General features: G+C 35.2%; 1 pseudogene; it reads right to left on the minus strand.

Moving 5' to 3' along the window:
• Positions 1-1350: 1350 nt before the first annotated feature.
• Positions 1351-1830, minus strand: LOC103663518 (annotated as a pseudogene).
• Between the last annotated feature and the right edge of the window lie 7278 nt (positions 1831-9108).

Raw genomic sequence — 9108 nt, forward strand, 5'->3', positions numbered from 1 at the left:
GTAACTGATGAAAATGTAAATATAACATGATTTCGCAATTTACACATAAGCCTCACAATTTAAAGGAAGGCTTAGAGAATATTTGCAGTTTACTTCATGTAAATGTGGGGATCAAATGACTTAATTTCAAACATACTGAAATAAATCAACTATCAGAATATAAATCGATTTAACTATATAAAATTAAATACTACAAAAGATAATATTGCCTAATTTTGGATGGAATGAGGGGAGGGTAAGAAAAAGAAACAGGATAATGCTATATTGATTGTGATAGAAGTATGATGGACACAGTTTTTAAAATACCAGGCTGAAAGTAAGATGTAAAGTTGTAAAAGTAATCTCTAGAATAAAAAATGTAAAAAATTAAGTATTTTAATAATTACAAATATACATAACAAGCAAAGAAAAAAAGACTACCTACTGAAAGACTTTTTAAAAACCATAAAACAGAAAACACAACATAAAATAGAGTCAGAGCTAAGGGAAGACATAGGTTCATATTTATAAATATGGTTTAAAAGAAAAGACAAAAGATTTACTAAAAGAAAAAGCTTTTCAGATTGAGTCACAAAGTAAAACCTAACTCTGTACCAAGTACATGAGATACACCTAAATCTTAAATGAAAGGTAGAAAATGTATATAAGTTTATCATGATTATCAAGCAAATGCTAATAATCAAAAGCAAAGATGTTATGCTATCAAAAATGGCAGCATAATTTGTTACAGAACAATCTTTGTTTTGAGAATAGCTAAGAAGCAAGAATCACACACACACACAGAATCTGTTTTGAGATATTGGAGAGGGAGGCATAAAGAGGATCAGAGAAACCAGAAAGAAGGGTGATAAAGAGAGAAAAATCCAATATTCAGCCTATTGACATTGTTAGTTTCCAAGCTGCGGCTGAGAAGGTGAGAAACTGAACAAAGTCTCCAGGAGTCCTTTGAGAATATGGAAACAAAAGTTGGACTTCAGGACCTTCCAAAGAGAGAGATCTGACATATAATCCAGGATTTCAGATGAGATTCCCACTGGGCTACACTCTAAGAATAAGGGAGAAACAGAAATAGACCAACCCTCCTAAAGAATGAGGACCAATCTAGAAAGGGTTAAGTTCTTGATTAGATTAAGGTGATCTGCCTTTAGCCTATTTGCCTAAAACAAAATGAATCCTTTCTTGAGGAAAGTAACATCATCTAGAACTTCAAATAATCCCTATAACTTTCCATTTATTTTTTTAAATTTCTATATTTTTACAGTCTTGAGGTCTTTTTTTTTTTTTTTTTTTAATACTTATCATGCCATGAGTTCATTTTGGGGTTTTTTTTTTTTTTTTTTTTAATACTTATCATGCCATGAGTTCATAGGGGATATGTTCGAGCAGCTCAGGCGCCTGTCCTGTTTTTCCTCACAAAGTGTGCTTCTCTGGGTGGAGGAGGCTGGCGCTTCAGTTGAACCCAAGTACCTTTCTCTCTGGCTTCCTTCTTTTCCTGGTCATTTTCCTTCACATGCTTCAGGAAGCTATCTCAGCTCTTTGAGTGTTTAGAATGCTCAATACATAAATTCTCTTGGCAGGAATCTTCCCCTTAACTTGTTTGTTTATAGCAATGCAAACAGCGTTCTGGGTAATATTTTAGACTCTTCCAGTTTTGCCATGGTAACATTTGTGGGGTGTTCCTTTCTGAACAGTGCCCATCCCCTTGATGTCTACAATATCCCCTTTCTTGTAGATTTGCACATATGTGGCCAAAGAAACAACTCCATATCTTCTAAAAGGCCTAGAGAACATATAGCAGGTGCCTCTCCTCTTTCCCTCTGCGTTGGTCATTTAGTGAATTACTGGAAGATGAACATTCTGGCTGAAAAAGCCCTACAAGTTTTCATTTAAAATGACTATAGTGAAAAAATTACAGGTCAGATATGGAGACAGACCATGTGACAAAACAGGCAAGAAGAAAAACAACTAATAAAAACAGAACCAAAAGAGAGATAGATATAAAAGTTGCTAGATGCAAATATAGATTGACTGTGCACTTCTGACTAGGATGTAAAAGATTATGTCAAGCCTAAACACTCACAATTTACAACTAAGAGAAAAAGAGAATTACAAAAAATAATTTTGAAAAGGCAGCCTATAGCTATGGAAGCTATGAGGATTAAATGGCCCTAAATTACATAGAGAAGAAAAACATTCAGAGGTGAGTAGATAAATAACAGCTTGGTTTGTTTGTTTGGTTGTTTGTTTATTATATATGGGGATTTGCCAGTTCTTGATGTGAGCTGAAGTGTGTAGCTTGCTCATACAGAGAGCAACAGTTAAAAGGAGAAACCAATGTAGCAGTTAGCAGTCTCTTGGGGGGTAGAGAGACAAAATTAAAGACTTGAGGTCTACAGATACATAACCATTTTCCACAAAAGACATTTGCTATATTCTAAGACTATATAAAAGGCTGAAATCTAAACTAAAGTTTTGAAAGTGAAATCTATTGCAGTCTCATACTTAGAAAACAAAGACCTAAAAACAGAAAAGGCAAGAAATGAAAGCCGTAGAAGATGTGGTGTATTGGCACTGAGGATCAACAATCCTTTTTACTAACCAATGCTGAGTATACCAAAAAGTTGAGAAACCAAACCTCTGGCAGACCATTACTGCTGGGATAAAATCATTGGATGAATGTATTGGAGAAGTAGGTTATTTATACAATCTGGGGAAAAAATGTCCTCACATATTGTTTAGTAGTTACCAAGGGGAAAATGATATTTATACAGTGAAAAAAACCTGACTTTGCCTTAACAAAGTGACTAAAGTTAACATCATCAGCAACAGGGCAAAAGAATATTGTGTGCCTCTAGAAATGATATGCTAAGAAGATTCACAGCATCAGTTATATAGATAGTATTCCTTCCAGGATAGTCCTAATCTGCATCTCCTCATGGAAAACAATAGCCAACAACCGGGATAGGCCGGTGATGGGTATTAAGGAGGGCACGTATTGCATGGTGCACTGGGTGTTATACACAAGTAATGAATCATGGAACTTTACATAGAAAACTAGGGATGTACTGTATGGTGACTAACATAATATAATAAAAAAATATTATTTAAAAAAACCCCAAATTGATGGACTTTGTATAAAACATCTGACATATATTCTTTATAAAAGTCACTTCATGAAAGAGAAAGTGTTGTGTCAGTTCCAGCCTATTAATAGTGGTGTTCTTGGCTGGAAAGGCCTGAGGCTCTCACCCAGGGTTCAGTATTTCTTTGTAGTGAGCCCCACATACATTCCCCCCAACACTACCAGGACCAATGTTGTGGCTGGACTGGCCGTTATGGTTCTTATTATGATGACAGGACACACTTCAGCAAAACCACCAGGGAACTTAGAAAAGCAAGATTTTTTACTAATAAGTGCTAGAAGATACACAGCAAGCCTGAGGGCAACACGATGAGGTCACAGGTGGAGAGAGAGGGAGGGAGAATGGACCAGGAGCTCTGCTTTCATTAGGGTCTGAGGATGGAGTGCTTAGAGTTCCAGGGGTTCACTCTGTATTGGTGAATTTAGAGCATTAAGAATGGAAATTAAGTCCCAGGAAGGAAAAAGTGGGGTCACTTAAGTGGTCAGTGATCTATCATTACCAGGGCTTTCTCAAGAGGGAACTTCATGGGTAGGGGTGACCTGGTTCCCTATCTAGTTGTTTTACTAGTAGCTGTGCCATACAGCTGGCAATAGCTTATTCAGAATGAATGTCTTTGATATGGATGCCTCAGCAATCAAAAGCTTAATGTCAGACACTTCCATTACAGTCAAAAAGCTTAATGTCAGGCACTTGCACTGCACAAAGAAAGACTGAGAAACTTTCAAATTAAAAGAGATTAAAGACATATGACAAGTAAATGGATGCATGATTCTGCATTGGATATTTGATCAGAAAAAAAATTCTATAAAGGACAACATTGAGACAATAGGTGAAATAGTTTTGTATTCATGTTTAGTTTTTCTGAACTTAATAGTTGTGCCATGTTTTATGCAAGAAAATGTCATTTTTCTTAGGAAACATACACTGGAGTATTTTGGGGTGAAGGGTCATGATATTTGACACTCTCGAATGTTTCAGCTGATATATAACGTGTGTGTGTTGTGTGTGTGTAGAAAAGAAGGTGTGCAAAAAAATCATGAATTGTCACTCTAGGTGAGTGTGCATGGGAGTTCATTGTACTATTCTTGAAATTTTCTTGCAGTTGAAATATTTTTTAAGTAAAAGTTAGAAAAGAGCATGAGAAAACTCTGAAGAACTACGTTATAAGAACAGAAGCAAACCAGAACTAACCTTAGCCCTGACACTTAGGTGATATTATGCTCATTTTGGTGACCTGGCTTATCACTGATTGGAGGATAGTGATTTTCTAGTGGACATGCACTATAAGAGATATTAAAAGAAATCTTCAGGCAGTGGGAATATGATACTCAATAAAAATTTGGATCTACTTAAAGAAATAAAGAGTGCTGGAAATGAAATAAGGAGGGTAAAATCATTTTTTTCTTATTTTTAATTCCTGCAAAACTCAATTAGCCCTCTAAGATAGGGGCTGGCAAACTTTTTAATAACAAATACTTTTCAGCTTTGTGGGGAAAATGGACATTGTTGCACTGACTCAACTGTCTGTGTAGTGCTTAAACAGCCATTGAAACATATAACAAATAAGTGTGGTTTGTTCCAACAAAACTTCACCCTTTCATCAACATAGTCTGTATTTTTGTCATATTGATCTCTTGGTGGCTTCCCTAAGGTGCAGCACTCTCTCATTCCTCCACATAGTAGCTCTTACTGATCCCCATTTCTGGTATACATTACTTTCTCAGACTATTTACCTTTAGGACCTTTATCTATTCTTCAAGACTCAATTCAGATGTCATTTCTTTTAAGAAATCTTTTCAAAACTTTTATTCCTAATAGGCAGAATAGGTTTCCTTGTCTGTATGGTTCCACAGGAACTTACACCTCTTGGCTGTACCTCTGACTTGATTTGTGACCCTTGGAAGGTGTTTAATATCCCTAGATCTCAGTACTCTCATCTATAGGATTATAATAATAATACCTAAATTACAAGGCTGTTCTGAGAATGCCTGTGCATTAGTTAACAAAGAGATTGGGCCAGAGAAAGCATTTAATCCATATGAAATGGTGTATAATAATATTGTGATGATGATAGTTACTCCTTTGTCATACTACTTAGTGATGGATGATATTGGCCAGAAGTAAATTTTTTTTTGTTTTGCAATACTTTTTAAAAATATGCTTCATTAGCAAATGTAAAGGAAAGTTATAATAATGTCATTAGGTATATTTGGATTTTTTGTTATTTTAATAGCAATAAAATCTACTAAATCAGAAGAACATGTCTTACTCAGTAAGATATATGAAGAGGCAGGTAAGATAAGGAAGGATAAATGTTATGGTCCCTGTAATTTCTCAACCACCAAAGTGAAGTAAGCCAAGAACATAGCTGGAAGGGGACCAAGTGAAGCAGGGTCCAAATGAGCTTGTAAGCTATAAACCCTGATAGCACTAGATACAAGGCCCTGTTCACACCAAGGAGCACAGCAAATAGTAATGGACAGCATATGCTTGACTAATACCATCTCAAGAGAGCAACCATATTAAAGTTTGGAAGGGATATTGAATAGAGGTGATGAGTCTAGTGATGAATAAAAATGAACAACAAAATGCATGCTTGGGAATATCTTGGGTTTGTCATGTGTCTATACATTCTTTAGTTGGTATTTTTAAGACCTGCATAAAGAAAACGAATATGGAGACACGAGTTGCCTCATGTCTTACTAGCTGTCCTTAAAAATTTTTTTAAATACCCTAATTATGTAATCATGAATGACAAGATAAAAACATATTTTCTCTTTTCTTCTCAACAGATTTAAAAAGTAATTGTATACAGTAGTATGCATATTGGGCCTATAAATGCATGTAAATAAATGTAATCTTGGGCCTATAACGTATTAAAATGTATTATATTTGCCAGTAATAGCACAAAGGAGGCAGATAGAAACAAAGCTGAATTGGACTTAACTATGTAATACTGGGTTTGTAATATTAATTGATGTAATATATAACATTAATAGATGTAACAATAATACCACAAAAGAGGGGGAAATAGTATAGTTATATAGGAGTCACATGTTTCTATATCTCACTGGAATCAAGCCAGTATAAAGCTAAAGCTGATTCTGTAAGTCAAAATATATATGGTAAGCCCTAGAGCAACCATTAATATATATTATATGTATATGTAAAGATAGAGTAAAAAAAATCATTAAACAAGGTTAAACATTTCATTGGAAAATACTCAATACAGAAGAAAGCAGTAAAGTAGAAATAAGGGAACAAAAAGACATGAGACACATAGAAAACAAAAAGTAAAGTGGCAGATGTAAATCCAACTGTATCAATAATAACATTAAGTGTGAATGGATTAAACAATCAAATAAAAAATGCAGAGACTGTCAGACTGGGTTTTGTTTTTTTTTTTAAACCTGATCTAACTATAAACTGTCTATAGGAACTACTTGAGACATAAATATTTATAGCAGCATTGTTTATAATGGTCAAATGGTGAAAACAACCCACATATCCATTAACTGACAATGGATAAATAAAATGTTCTCTGCCCATAAAATGGGATATTATTAAGCATAAAAGTGAATGAGGTAGGGGTGCCTGGATGCTCAGTCAGTTAAGGATCCAACTCCTGGTTTTGGCTCAGGTCATGATCTCCAGGTCCTGAGATGGAACCCTGAATAGGGCTCCATGCTCTGTGTGGAGACTGCTTGTTTCCTTCCCTTTGCTCCTCACCCCCCCCCCCACTTTCTCTCTCTTTCTCTCTCTAGAATAAATAAATAAAATCTCTAAAAGAAAATGAATAAGGTAATGACTTGTGCTACACCATGAATGAAGTTTAAAAACATTATGCTAAGTGAAAGAAGCCAGTCACAAAAGACCACACATTGTATATGTCTACTTATATGAAATATCCAGGACAAAGAAATCTAAAGAGACAGAAAGTAGATTAATGATTGCTTAGGAATGGGAGTGAGGTGGAGAGATAGGGGATGGTATCTAAAGAGTACGGGATTTTTTTCAATGTGATGAATATGTTCTCAAGTTGGCTGTGGTGATGATTGCATATATCTGTGAATGACTATACTAAAAACCATTAAACTGTACACTTGGGGTAAATTATATGGTATATGAATTATATCTTAACAAAGATATTTTTTAAAAATAATAGAGGGAGGTACAGAAAAATGAATGACTAAAATTGAGAAATTCAAGAAAAGAACAGCATTAAACCTAATTCAGAATATTATTTTGGTCAGAACTAAGAAATCTTTCATAGTTTCTTTCTGAGAAATAACAAGAAATAGTATCAGAATCCCACTGTATAAAATACACAATCCATTGTGTGCATTTTTTAAAAAAAGATTTTACTTATTTATTTGATTGGGGGGGCAAAGGGAGAGGGAGAAAGAATCTGAAGCAGACTCTGCACTGAGTGTGGAGCCCCACTCGGGGCTTGATCCCACAATCGTTGACAAATGACCTGAGACAAAACCAAGAGTCAGGCAGTCAACTGACTGAGCCACCCAGGCACCCCTCCATTGTGTACATTTTAAGTTATTAAGTTTATAGGGTTAAAAATAAACTTAAAAACACAATGACAATACACAATATTTCTGAGGCATATTTACGTATAGAGTAAAAGAAGAAAGTTTGAGGGGGGGCATACTTCATGCTGAGGAGGAATTTCCTTTTCTAGGCCTTACATATTGAAGTCTAGGCATATCCAGAGTAAGACTGCTTGCTTTTCTCTACTCATTATTTTTCCCAAAGGGAACAGGATGTAGTCATCTGATTAGTGATTTGAGGAGAAAGATTGATACTTGCTCTGCTCCATCTCCCCCTTCTTCTTCTTCTTGAGATCTGCTTGTGTCAGAAAGAAGGACCATTTGCTCTCCTTCACATGGTAAGTTGGCTCTGTTTTTTCGTCAGAAATTCTAGTCTGGGGAGTGCTAGAATGTCAAATGGCCAAATGAAAAAGCATTTGCTTCTGTCTTATTTCCGTGTTTGTCTTTTACTTGGTCCTGAACTCGGCTGGGGGAAAGGATGATGCTTATTGAACGCCCTCAAAACCCAGCAGAAAAAAACAGAGTCAGCTGCTCTTCAGCTGCAGGAACCTGCCAGTGTAGTATTCTCAGCCGTCAGCACTTTCTCCACATTTCGGTCATTAGCACCAGAAAACACGAGGCTCACCTTCCTCATTAAAACTGACAAGGAAACAATCAAAACTAGCATTTACCTCTTCATAAAGGAAATGAGGAGAGACAACATGATCCGGACAAGGGGGTCCGAGGGTCTTCAAATCCACTTGCAACATTTAATTCATTAAGCCCCTTATTACATATATTGATGCTTATTATGCCATTCCTGATACATTTTTGTGTGTCTGAAATATGTTCTAATATTTTTTAAAGGCTTCTCGGCCTTTTGGCTAAGATCAAGTGAAGACACCGGGTCCCTCTTCTCGTGGTGCTCAATGTCTACTGGGAAAGCACTACTTGAGCAAGTAATTTATTACTTAGAACAGGGATAAGTTCTACAAAAGAGAAATAGAGGATACTTTGACAGGGTTAACATGCATGATGAGACCTGCTAACCTATATAATTCTAGAAGACAAAAAGTTAGATTTATTTTTAAGAAATGAATTATGTTTATGTGCACCATCTTTAAAATGAAACTATATCTTTTCAAAATGACATTTTTAATTTTAAAAGTCTGAAATGAATGATTTCTTAAAAGTAATTTCAATTGACTCATCTTAAGGAGCTGAGAACAGTAATCTAATTATCAAAAAAGATCTCTTAGCCCAAAGGATTTAAAAAATCAGATTACATCCTGATTTATACCCAAACACATTAATTTTTTTTGTATTTTTTTAAAGATAAATAAATATCTATAACTGTTTTAGTTTCAGTAATATGTCCTTCCCAACTCAATTCACTTATTACTGTTAAATTAAAAATACTTTAT

This window comes from Ursus maritimus, unplaced genomic scaffold, assembly GCF_017311325.1.
Source record: "Ursus maritimus isolate PB19 unplaced genomic scaffold, ASM1731132v1 scaffold_13, whole genome shotgun sequence".
Taxonomy (NCBI): Eukaryota; Metazoa; Chordata; class Mammalia; order Carnivora; family Ursidae; genus Ursus; species Ursus maritimus.